Here is a 10,695-nt window from a genome sequence, read left to right as displayed (position 1 = left end):
GTGAGCCCTCACTGTACCGGGATCTTTGGTGTGCAGCTCCTCGGCACACATCCTCAGCTGTGCAAGCCAGATTCTTTCCTTGATTTCTACCACAGCTTTCACTTGCACAAGGTCTTTGTTTGTAACAGAGTTTGCCAAAGGTCAAAGGTGGAGGGTTTACCATGCAAAGAAAGCCAAAAGGTGGAGGGTTTACCATACAAAGAAAGCTCATTTTTTAAAACCTCAACAAGATGCTTTCTGCCATTGTATCACGTAAGAGTTAGACTAATCTGTCGAAACAAGACTAAGCCTCTCCTATACCCAGCAGACTACCCATGGTGTCATCTCTCTCTTCCTGTCTGGGCTGTGTGGATGCTCTACTCTCCATGCTCACTCAAAGAACAGCTCCTCCTCTCTTACTGCTTTGCTACCCCCTGGGAGTGGTTGTGTCTTCATGTCCTCAAAGCTGGGTCAAACCACCTCCACAAAGAGCCCATCAGAAGGCAAGAAGAGGGAGTGGAGGCTAAGAACTTCCTTCTCTGGGAGCAGATGTACACATCTCTGCCATTGGCAGGAACATAGTCACATGAGCACACTGCAAGGGAGCCTGGGAGTCCCTATCAGAGAGTGATGTGCCCAGTTAGAATACTGTCACTATGCAGGAAGGGGAGGCAAGGTTTTTTGAAAGAGGAGGGGCAACTGGAAGGATCTGCTTCAAATAACCGGTGTCCAGGCTTTGCTTAATCTTGTTCTGTCTCTTCGTTCTCTCTTTCCAGTCTTCTTTGACTTCACCTCTATCCCTCTCTCCCCACCATTATTATTTATTTCTACAGTAGGATAGTTAGCTTGGTCTCATTCTCCCCCCCTTCTCCCATATCCCAGGGTCCCAGTTTCCATCTCTAATGACCTATAAAGCTATTGTCCCAATCAAAGACGTGTCGTACTCCAATCAGGAATTTGATGTCAGCTGTTACAATATTTTTTCCTATCCTGCTATGTGGTTAAAAAAAAAAAAGTGAAACAATAAATCATTTTAAGACACTTTTCTCAAAAATACCAAGTTAAGATTCGAAGCAATCCATTGGTCTATAATGTAAATATCCCAGATCATAAGTGATTTAAACAAACCCTCAAGAAACATAGGCTGTTTGTGGCTTAAAATGAAATGATTTCACACTACAGCAGAACATGAAATATGGACCTCCAAGAAAGTTTCTGAAGGGGCAGCTGTTGCTCTTATGACCCGAGTAGTAGAAAGATCTCCGTGAGACAGTTCTACATGCTTCTTCTTCATCTTGCTTGGGGCCACCAGCTCCCAGTCCAGCCAGACCACACAAGCATTGAGTTTCTGCTAGGGTGGGCACAAACTCACCCACATGTTATCCCACAAAGCAGGTAATGTGGACCCACCCCAAATCACTGGAGCAGGAATCTACTCCTTCCTGGGGAGGAGTGAGGGGGGCCTGCAAGTCACAAGGCAGATGAAGTGGATGTATAGTCCATTAGCGGGAGAGACTGAATCCAGGGGTGTAAGAATCAATTTACCAGTCATCAGAGGTAGGCCCAGGAATGGCGATTGAATTCAGGACACAGAGGTCTTTGATGCTTGTTGGTCATGTCACTGAGACTTTATCAGAAAGCTACCAGGAATCATTGGAAGATTTTGAGCAGGCTTGGTGATGTCACCAGTGCTAGGCCTTAGGTACTCCACTTAGGATCACCACCGTGGGGAGAGGAGGTGTGTAAAGTGGAATTAGTAATGCATTACAAATCGGCCTTTTATTCCTGTCTACTCTGACCCCAGCTAGCTGGTCAGTGGAGTAAGTCTCTACATTTGTGTTCTCCGGAGAAACAGAACAAATGAGATTGATCTGCACCTATACCTATACCTATATCTGTCTGTCCACCTGTGCACCTACCAATTCAGCTAGAGATATTTATTTTCAGGAATGGGCGCACATGGCCGTGGAGTCTGAAAAGTTCAAAATCTGTAGGGTAGGCTGGCAGCTGGAGACCAGGAAGAGTTGCAACTGGTGTCAGAAGGCATCTGCAGGCAGAATTCCCTCTTCCCTGGGGGAGTCAGTCTTTTCTCTTAAGATCCTCAGCTGATTGGATGAGGCCCACCCACGTTATTCAGGGTAATCTGCTTTACTCAAAGTCATGTTCATATTCATTTCATCTAAAAAAAAAAAAAAAAACTTCACAGAAATATCTAAGGTTAACATTTGACCCACTATCTGAGAACTGTGGCCTCGCCAAGTTAAAACTAACCACCACAGCTAATAGGCATCAGATCAGTTCGGTTGGATGTGATAGCACACTTCTGGAATCCCAGCACTCAGGAAGTGGAGGCAGGAAGATTGCTAGTTTGAAGCCAGCCTGAGCTACAGAGTGAGTTCAAGGATAATGGGACTTTATTTCAAAAAACTGAAAGCTGGGGCTGTAGGTCGGGGGGGGGGGCACTCACCCAGCAGACCCGAGGCCCTGGGTTTGATCCACAATGTCACACACGCACACACACACAGCATCAATTTAGCTTGGCCAGTGGGATTGCTAGGGGATTGGAAAAGGAGTCAGGGTGAAGGATGGGAGGCTGACTACGTCCACTTTAGGCAGCTGGCTCTCCTTGTGTGAAACCTCCAAGGGAGATCATCACCTGAGAGATGGCGCTAGCAAGTGCTCCTGTGGTCCACCCTCTCCCTCGCAAGCCCTTACACCTGTTCCCCAGATTAGGCTTCTGTCCCTTAAGCTGTGGCTCTACTTTCCAAAGTGTACCCCTGTGCCCAGGCTCCTTAGATGGAACCCCTGCCATGGCCCCAGTTGCATCCTGACAAAGGCCAGGCACATGAGACCGGATGAGCTGAGTGCTCCCACCCCTGACTCCAGCAGATCCATCCTCTCTGTCCTCCACACTGCAGGACATTCGGTCCTGTGCCTCCCTTGCAGGAGCCTGAGGTCGTATCATAAGAGGCACTCAAATTGCTTTTGCTGAAAAGCACTGACTCCTTGCTCGGGCACATGAGTTAACTAAAAACAGGAGAAGCTTAGCCTCCCTACTTTCCTTTTGTTTCTGTCTTTGCTGTAAGCCAATCTCTTTGCAGTCACTTTGCAATCACCTTGGATTCCAGAAAGTACAGAACTGGTAACATCGTTATGACAAGGGACTGAAACCTCCTGTAGGAACAGTGGAGCCTTGCAGGACAGACCACCCATCCAAATGAAGACAATTCCCTATAATGATGAAGCTGCACTCTGGAGCAGGAGCAGGGGAACCAGATTGCTCCCCTCAAGTGATGACAGCAATAACATCTTCTCTGGAACCTCCCTGGGAACCCTTGGACTGAAACAACCAGACCACATCTGTGACTGAACTGTTTATCTATGCATACCGTTGTCCCCTGGCCCCAGTCTGTACCTGAAGATGGCTGAAGATGGGCTGAGTGCTTCCTCTGCCTCTTCCCACGGTGTGTCCTAAGTCCTTTATCTGTCTTCACCAGGCCTCGTTATTTGGTGTTTAGGGGCGGGTGGCCGGACCTGGCATATGGAATCTCAGGAGTTTGGGCCTTGGGTCCAAAACTCCGGGGACAAGCTCAGGGGCCACCCAGTCTAATTTTATCTACTGGGTTCCTCCACATTTTTGTGTGTTTGTTTGAACAAAGGATTCTGTGAGGAGGAAAAAAGTGTCTGAGCAGTCTTTTGATAATACCAAGTTGTTTATGGATTACTGCATTCACCATGTCCTTCCACACTCCTGACCTGTTTTGCCTCAGGGAAAGCTTATCTTTCTATCCTTGGAACTTACTCATCCCTGCTGTAGACTGAATGTGTCTTCCCAAATTCCTAGAAGATGGGGCTTTTGAGCGGTCATTATGTCATGGAGGTGGGGCCCTGGGATGGGATTAGGGCCCTTATAAGTAAAGGAAGCAACACTGGGTTCTCTCCTACTGGCCTCCCCTCCCCACTGATGTGGGAATACAAGAAGGCAGCTGTTTGTAAGCCAGAAAATGAGCCCTCACCAACACCCACCTGTCAGGGACTCGATTCCAGACTTCTAGCCTCCACAACTGAGAGAAATACACGTCTGTTGTTTAAGCCACCTGTGGTATTTTGTATCTGGAGCAGGAGCCAATTAAGGCACTTTTCAAGAAACTCCACTTCTTAGAAGCCACTTTGAACATCATGTAGGCTGATGTACCGAACTTCATGCAGGGTGCTGTATTGGAACAATGTGTGTGTGTGTGTGTGTGCGTAACATGAATGGAACCCATCCTCCCATGTCTTCCTTGATCACTACCACCACCTCCAGGAAGACTGACATGACTGTTTTTCCCTCACTACTTCTCACCTGCTAACGAACCTCTGTGGTATCTTGCATCTATACCCCATGGCCGAGCCTTATCATCAACATCTTAATTTTAAGACTGAAAATTCGATTGATTCCACTAAACTTAAAATATTGAAAAAGTCATTTATAATCCTGCTATCTTCTTCATTTTTTAAAAAGATTTTCCCTTAAGTCCCTATTTATGGTCTTCAGAGACCATAAATTTTTAGTTCATGACAGGATGTTTTGAAATTTTAGAACACAAGTAAAATAAAAAGCACCCATAATGCTACAATCTAGAGGTCATTCCCCAGTAATATTAAAAACAAAACAAAGAAACAAAAACCCTCCCAGATACAGAGAGGTTAAGTAATTTATTCAAGGCACACAGCAAGACAGCAGAGCCCTGTGCAAGTGGGTATCTGTAGTATAGACATGTAAATGTGTTTATAAGTACTGCCAAGGGCTGTAATTTTTACATCCACAAATGTTGAGGACAAAGTTCCTAGAAAACCCTGGGCAGGTGGCGATGACTCCCAGACAGTGCCTGCATTGTTGTTTCAGGGCCTGGGGAGCTGGCGCAGCCAGGGATTGCTTCTCGGTAGCTCAGTCCTGCTTCCAGAAGCCTCCAAGGGGCAATTCACCCTGAAGTGTCTCCATTTTTGATGACTTAGGGAGGTAAAGAGTACTTCTCAGTTTCTGTGGGTGTTTGACAAACACCTAACAAAAGCTAGTTATTACTTATCACACAATGATAATAATAGTCCTAATAATAAAAAATCCATAGTAACATAAGGTCATGGCAACTAACAGTGACTGTGACATCTGCCTTAGTGTGCTATGATTTATTGTAGTATACCACTCCAAATGTGGGACGGCACACAATCAGCATTTTTGTTGAGTGGGGTCTTGGGGTCTCCCATGAGATTAGTATTAGTAAGGTAGTGACTACCCTAAAAGACTGCTGCTTGTTCTCCAAGACCTCACCCAAGGCTGGGGACTGGAAAGCCTGTGTACCTTCCCTCCTCACAGTCACTCAGACTTCCTCCCCCTATGGCAGCCAGGACTGAAAAGCAGGCATCCCACCCAATGCTGGCTCGCGACGCACCCAATACTGGTGCTTTGGAAGTCACATGGTTTCAGAAGTCCCACCCACATCCAAGGGTAAGGGAAGTAGACTCTACTTGATAGGAACAGTGTCAAAGAATTTGCTAAAGCAAATCATGTGCTACTTAAGGTTCTTTTCTAAGAAAGGCTGTCACTCAGTTGACACTTCTCCGTGGACTCTTTCTCTGACTTGTCCAGGGTGCCCACGGGCCTGCAGCACACTGATCCTCAGAGGCCTCCATGGCCTGCTACCTTTTATGACAAACAGCTCAACGATGCCATCTACCACCTGGATATTGTCACTGTCTTCAAATGTCCTCGATGGTTCTGAAAGTGCCTTGTGGGGCCTGCCATGGCTCCCTGCATGCAGCTCTGCAGGGGAACGACTGTTGGAGAAGGATGAGTTTTCTCAGGCTGGGGCTTTCTGGACGATGGAGACTTTGTGTAGGTAAACAGCAGGCGGTACCTGGACAGGGAAGAGGACAGCCATAGAGAAGTGAGAAGGGAACATATCCATTCTTTGGGCCATGGTTATATCGCTTACCATTTAGACAGCTTTTCGTTTGTTCCTTTTGCATGCTGGAGCTGGAACCCAGGGCCTCAGGCACACTAGGCAAGTGCCTTACCACTGAGCCACACCCCCAGCCCGTGTTACCATTTTCAGATGCATGCCCCGTATGACCTCACTTAGCTTCCTTCTTACTAGGCTTTGGTGTGGACACTACTTCCATCCTCACTTCACAAACAAAACAGTGCCCACAGTGATTGACTTGACCATCCACCAGCAGATACAGGCTGAGCTTGAACTCAGATGTGTCTGACTCAAGACTTTGTAGTGGTTGATTTCAACATGGAGGTCAGACCAACTGGGCTTGACTCTTTGCTTTGGGGTCAATTTCCCATTGGTTGGGTTGTGTGTGTGTGTGTGTGTGTGTGTGTGTGTGTGTGACTCCTGACAACAGTTAAGGTGTTTAGCACTTGATAAATATTAATTGTTCTCCTCCTCTACTACTCATGTCCGTTGGGGGTGGGATGTCAAACTTCAGGGTCCAGTGACTCACTTCAGCTCCTAGTGACTCAAGGTTCCCATCTGTAAAGTGGGTGCAAGAGTGGGACTTTGAGAGGGCGAGTGAAGGACTTGAAACACTTCTCTATGGAATCTAGAACTTTCTCTACCTCCAGGTCCACCTAAGTTTGCCAGCCATCCACAAACCAAATACAAATGACACATAATAGAAGTTAGCTAAGGAACTCTGAGGAAAGAAAGGAGGGCAAGTGTCAGCCACTCTCCACCTCTTGCTGGGCTAGAAACACTGTCCAATTCACAGTGGCAAGATTCTGGTCTTGTCTTTTTGGGTTAAACCCTGAGCAGTGGGGGGTCTGACTTCCTGCCATGTGTTTACATTGCAGCCGAGCTGTGTGACATGTGGGGACTGAGCCCAAGGCAGTGTCTAGCAAGTGGGGTGTCCTGTTCTGGTCCATCGAGATGGCTCAGTCCAGATCAGCGCTGGCTTCTGAACCAAGAGGCTGGCAGGGTTTGACAGAGGCCCCATGCTGATGTGTGCTTGAGCCTCCCAGACAGGCTGATTTGTGAATGTGCTCAACTGCCCCAGCGGCCTAACCACAGAGCTGTGTTTTGTTTCTCCACCGGATACACCTGCCCCAAAGGCAGGGTTCACTCAGGCTGCAGGCTCCTGTTGGTTTTACTTGTAAAAAGATTGTACCCTCCAGATAAACCAGAGTGCACAGTTGTGTGCCCTGAGAACCTGCCATGGCTGAAAAGCAGTGAAATTGATTTTCTTTTGAGGTGAGGAATGATTGTGTACAGTGTTTTCTTCCTGTTCAAATGAGCACCCCCACTTTCACAATACTTACTATTCCTCAAGCATCCGATCCAAGAGGATTTTAGGGACACGGGGACAAAGCATTAAAGAACTTTGAGTTGCACACTGAGGAAGTTAGACTCTTTTCTATTTTTTCAATCTTCTGGTCAAGAAAAAGTCTTAGTTTGAGACTAGTACATTTTTCATATATAACACTTGCTAGTCTTCCTCACTTGAGAAAAACAAAAAAGGGCTGAGCGTATAGCTCAGTGGTAATGTGTGCTTAGCGTCTGGGTTTGATCCTTAGCACCAAAAATATATTAATTAATTGAAAAATGAGGGCGGGTCTTAGATTTGAAGTCTTTTGTTAGAGTCTTCTAGTTAAATGTTATGGAATTGGCTGGGTGTGGTCGTTCACACCTGTAATCCCAGCACTCAGAAGGCTGAGGCAGGAGGTTAGTAAGTCTGAGGCAACATAGTGAAACCCTAGCTCCAAAAAAACAAAAATAGTTTGGGTTCAGTGGCTCATATCTCTAATCCCAGATACTCAGAAGGCAGAGATTGGGAAGATCTTGATTTGTGGGCAGCCTGGGCAAAAAGTTAGAGACCCCTCCTCTCCCCCCATCTCAACAAACAAGATGAGTGTGGTGTCTCATGCTTGTGATCTCAGGTGGATTGGGAGGCACAGGTAGGAGGATTGTGGTCTGAGGCCAGCCTGGGCAAAAGGTGCAAGACTCTCTCCAAAAATAAGCAAATCAAAAAGGGCTGAAGGCATGGCTCAAGTGGTAACATTCTTGCTTGGCAAATTCAAGGCCCTAAGTTCAAACCCCAGAATCTCCCAAACAAACAGAAGAAATGTTACATTGTCTAAATAGATTTGATAATATTTTGCTATTATTGTAATCATTTTTAGGATCACCTTTAATTTATGGCAAGAGATAACAGTTTACCATTTCCTTTAGGGATATCATATTTTCTTTTCTAAAGAAAAATAGGAAGCAAATAATTGAACAAGTGCTGCTCATAAAAGAACTCATGAAGATAGTAGGTGGGCACCCCTTTTGTTTTCAGTTTCGGGGTTTGAACTCAGGGCTCATGCTTGCTAGGCAGGTGCTCTACCACTTGAGCCACTCCACCAGCCCTGAAGTTGGGAAGAGAATACACAAACACTCAGTGTGTGAGCAGCTGGGCTTGGATTTGGATCACCACCCACCACTTCTAGGAGGATAACCTTTAATAAATTATTTATCCTAGTTCCAAATGAATAAAATCAGAACTGTACTTTGTCAGTCACCTCGGGGAGTTTTGTGAAGACAATCCACGTGAGTCTGTAGTAGGTGGTTCTAGAACATGATAAATGCTCAATAAAACCAGTTGTTTACCATTATTGCCAGGGAAGTAATTTCTACTTCTCAGAGCAGTGCATGTGCAAGCCCCTGCCTGGCATGTAGTCAGCTCCTGTTTTTGCTGCTCTTGTCATGAGTGTCCTGTGTCAGGTGCCAGGATGGCACTAGATATGCAAGGGATGTCTGAGGAAAAGGCCTGTGAAGGTCAAAGAAGAGAGCAAGAGGGTGTGGAGAACAAAGTTCTGGCATCTGTGATGGGAGGAGAGAAGGAAGGAGGTTGGGTGGGGAGTCTCAGTCTGCAGTAGGATTACAGGAAAGATTTGGCCAGCTGGATAGGAGTTCTGGAGCCAAAATTCACTGTTGGAGGAGTGCGTGTCCTCTGGTTGGTCATCCACTTGGAGCAGCTTCCAGGGTGATGGATCCAGCAGGACAGTATGGGGTGACAATCATGCATCCACTGTGAGAGAGCCAAGTGGCACACAGTCATGGCTGTCATGGGTGCCCTTTCCATCCTATTTGTGAGGACAGAGACTGTACCTCCAATTCATCTCATTAACTAACTGCTCAGCCATTTTGACCCAGACAGAGATTAGTATTATTTCACACCCAAAAGTGAGTACAAAAATATCTTAAGGATGAAATCATGGCTAAGTTATGATTTTCTTCTGTTTCAGTGCCTAACTACCAACCAAACCAATGACTTACTTTGAAGGATTCGTCTTCATCACAGCTCTTTACAAACCCTTATTTCCCTTTTAACTCTAATTTGGGGTTTCAGATGTTTTGCATTTCAGACAGAGTTTTAAGCACAATTGACACTTTTACGCAAATCACATCTAATATAGAGCCCCAAATGGCAGTCACTGGGCTGTATCCAGTCCACCAATATGTTTAGCCTTCACAGTGTTTAAAACATATTTTTGAGCCCAGGGTTTTTAAATTGGGAGATTTCATATGCTAAAAAAGGTTGAATTCTGACTTATTTTGAAAACCAGCAGATGTGTACAGAGTTTCTGCACTGCAGAATTATGCGGAGGCTCTGCTGTTTGCTTTCTGCTCCACTACCCACACACAGCATGCATAGTCCTCATACTTGGCAAGACGCACTGGTTTATTTTCCTGTCTGGTCTTTTGTGCAGAGATTGCTAGCTGTCCCTCAGTATTACATTTTCTCCTTCTATAATGTTCTCACTAGACTCATGACCCCACAGGTAGGACTACATTTCCCAGCTTCCCTTGCAGCTAGGTGTGGTCATGGAATGAAACTAGAATTGATACTTGGAATTTCCAGACTGTGCTTTTAAAGAAAGGCAGGATGTCCTCTCTTCCTTCTTTTCTTCTTCCTGTCAGATGAAATGTACACATAAAAGGGGAAGTCCGGGCAGCCATTTGACATCACAAGATGGAAATTATGTATTGAGGATTCCAGAGCAAAAAGATAGATGTGGATCCCCATCATCTTTGATCCACATACCAGCTTTGGAAAGGTTATTTTAGACTATTTTAGCAGAAAAATAAACTTCCATTTGTGTGTGTATGTGTGTGAGTGTTTTAATCAAAGCCTCAACTGTATCTTAACTACTACATTCCTGTTTGCAATTGGCTCTGTGGTCCCTTTTACACCAAGAAACTCTGGAACTGAGTATGAAGGAAAAGACAATTCATGAGTTTGCAGGTTGCTTTTGCTTGTAAGTAGGATCTATACAGGAAACATCAAATGAAATTTACCCAAGAACTAAGAGGAGAGTAACCCTCTTTCCAATAAATGCAATATTGGGAAACTCTAAGTCATGATGATTCTGTTTACTGGTCACACATGGCAGGTGGCCATGAACTAGTTTATACAAATGGCTCCTTAAGGGTCACTATTCCCCACAGCCACATGTCTTAGGTTCGTGGGCTCCCTTACCACATTCTCATTTCTTTTTCCTCTCTATCTTTAAAGGATACACTTGAGCAGGCGGCCCTCCTACCTCTTCTCGGCAGTGCCCTCTGAGTGGAAGTGAAGTAGAAACTTCTTGGTTAGTACTTTTCTGGTTCCTAAAAGGCTAAGCATGAAACCACTGAGGATACTGATAGTTTCAATACGAGCAGACTTTCCTGTATTGTGTGAGGA

The sequence above is a fragment of the Castor canadensis genome, chromosome 9, assembly GCF_047511655.1.
Source record: "Castor canadensis chromosome 9, mCasCan1.hap1v2, whole genome shotgun sequence".
Taxonomy (NCBI): domain Eukaryota; kingdom Metazoa; phylum Chordata; class Mammalia; order Rodentia; family Castoridae; genus Castor; species Castor canadensis.
The sequence above is the reverse complement of the archived record's forward strand: the minus strand, read 5'-3'. Positions refer to the sequence as shown.